This window comes from Octopus sinensis, linkage group LG2, assembly GCF_006345805.1.
Source record: "Octopus sinensis linkage group LG2, ASM634580v1, whole genome shotgun sequence".
NCBI lineage: Eukaryota > Metazoa > Mollusca > Cephalopoda > Octopoda > Octopodidae > Octopus > Octopus sinensis.
This window is the reverse complement of record NC_042998.1, coordinates 195660420-195662919: the sequence shown is the minus strand read 5'-3', so window position 1 is coordinate 195662919 and position 2500 is coordinate 195660420.

Here is a 2500-nt window from a genome sequence, read left to right as displayed (position 1 = left end):
GAACAATCCAGGTTTTCTTCCCATTCCTGTCGTCTGCTTTTTTTTCTTTTTCATGCTGATTCACAATTTGTGTCAGTCAAAATAATAATGAATTCCCCAGAGTTTGTTGTTTTGTACTACTTACAGGAATCAGTTTAATCGACTTCCCCTTCTCTTTAAATTGCTGGCCTTGTGCCTCAGATCGAGCAACGCTCCTTACAGCTTAGATTTATGGTCTAAAACATGATTTAGTTCTGAGTCCAATCCCCCTGAAGTTAGCTTTACCTTTCATCCCTACGGGGTCGATAAAATAAAGCACCTCTAATGTACTGAGCCGCTTTAATCCACTTTAATTAAGGCCTCCCCATAAATTGTTGGCCTTGTACCTAAATGAGAAATCATCATTTAAAATTTTCTGTTACCCTTGATTTTTTTTCTAAAACAAAAACAAAAATAAAAAATTAGTATTTAGTTAACATCCTATTTATTTATAACATATGTTATTATCTAATGCTCTTTTTTTTTCGGGGGGGGGGGTCAAATATATATAATGTTTTTAACGTAAAATAAAATAATTATTAGATTCTCCACCGGAAGTAGATTAGCAAAATTTAATAAGCGGGGAGAGCTGGAATAAAACAAGTGTTGGGGTGTGGAACCTTAAAGGGAGAGTGTGTGCAGAAGTGGAATTTTAAGGGGGAGTGTGTGCAGAAAATCTGAAGAATCAATAAGCGGTGGGGTTGAAATAAAAGCGGGGGTGGTGGAAAATATCTAAAAAATTAATAAGAGGGGGACGATTATTCAAGACCCCAGAACTTGTATCAAATAGCAGAAATGGTCATGTGACTAAGGAATTCAGGACTCGAAAAAAATCCAGAATGTTAAAGCCACTGGACCATTTCTGGTTTTGCCGGTCCTCTAGTGAGTAGACGCGTCCAGTCCTACAGCCCAAAGGTTAAATGGAGTCAGTACTTCAAGAGTAAGCTCGAAAGAACGGGAGAATAGCAAAATGAACAGTAAATAAACTGGCAAAAGGTAACGAGAAAGCTCTGCAGGAAAAGTCATGAATCTTCAGGCTGTAGTATCGAGGTCATTGACCACCGACTCCAGTAAGACATGTATGGTGCATGAAGGCGGCGAGCTGGCAGAAACGTTAGCACGCCGGGCGAAATGCGTAGCCGTATTGCGTCTGCTGTTACATTCTGAGTTCAAATTCCACCGAGGTCGACTTTGCCTTTCATCCTTTGGGGAGGGGGTCGATAAAATAAGTACCAGTTTCGCACTGGGATCGATGTAATCAACTTAATCCGTTTGTCTGTCCTTGTTTGTCCCCTCTATGTTTAGCCCCTTGTGGGTAATAAAGAAACACATGTATGGTGCATGAAGAGGGAGAGAGAAAGAGAGAGAGAGAAGGCGAGAATGTGCGTGTATGTGAGCGCGCGCGCGCGAATGTGTGTGAGCGAGTGTGGATAAGCGGGCAGAAAAAGAGTGGCAGAAAAATATTTAAAATAGATTACACGAGTAATTCTTTAATCTATATAAATAAAACTGAGAATGTCTGTCTGTCTGTGTGTCTATACGTGTACATCACAACAACTCGAGAACTACTCAGCCGATTTCATTAAAATTTTACACATGCCTTACTTAAGATCCATGCAGTGTCGAGGCCCCCAAAAATTCTCAACTTATTGCCTAATGCGAGCCCGGAGCAATCTCTTATCTCTTACACTATTTCAGTATTACAGTATTCTAATGGTACTTTCAGTTTAATACTTTCATTATTATATACTTTCACTTTTAATGGTGGAAACTATTATCTCGACTAGCTCCCTCCCCTAAAATTTCAGGCCTTGTGCCCTATTGTAGAAATGATTATTATGTACATTGAGAAGGCGGCAAGCTGGCCGAATCATTAGCACGCCGGGCAAAATGCTCAGCGGCATTTCGTCCGCCTTTACGTTCTGAGTTCAAAATCCGCCGAGGTCGACTTTGTCTTTCATCTTTTCGGGCTTGATGAAATAAGTACCAGTTATGCTCTGGGGTCGATATATCGACTAGCCCCTCTCCCCCACAAAATTTCAGGCCTTGTGCTTTTTGGGGAAAAGATTTTAAAGAACATTGAGACCATGGGGCCTCCATACTTAACATCGCGTTCTCAGGGTTCTTGTTGATATGTTTGGTTATTTCTTGTTCTCCTTACTTAGAGTATATTTTCATGTCAGATGGAGCTATAAAAAAAAAACATAAAAGTTTTAGACCATATCTTTTCTACAGTGAGAAAAAACAAACAAAAACAAAAACAAGAAGCAATGATGATGGTAATGTCGAAGTCAACCAGAATACTAGAAATAGAAGAAAAGGACAAACAAAAGCAAAAGAAAAACACATAAAGAAGTAAAACTAAGAGAATGAAAGCAGTGAGAGTAATAAAGAAATTAAAAGAAAGAAGGGAGAGAGAGTAGCAAAATACAGCGGTTTAGCAATATTGTATTACATTGCCCTAGTGAGGCATTGCCAACAA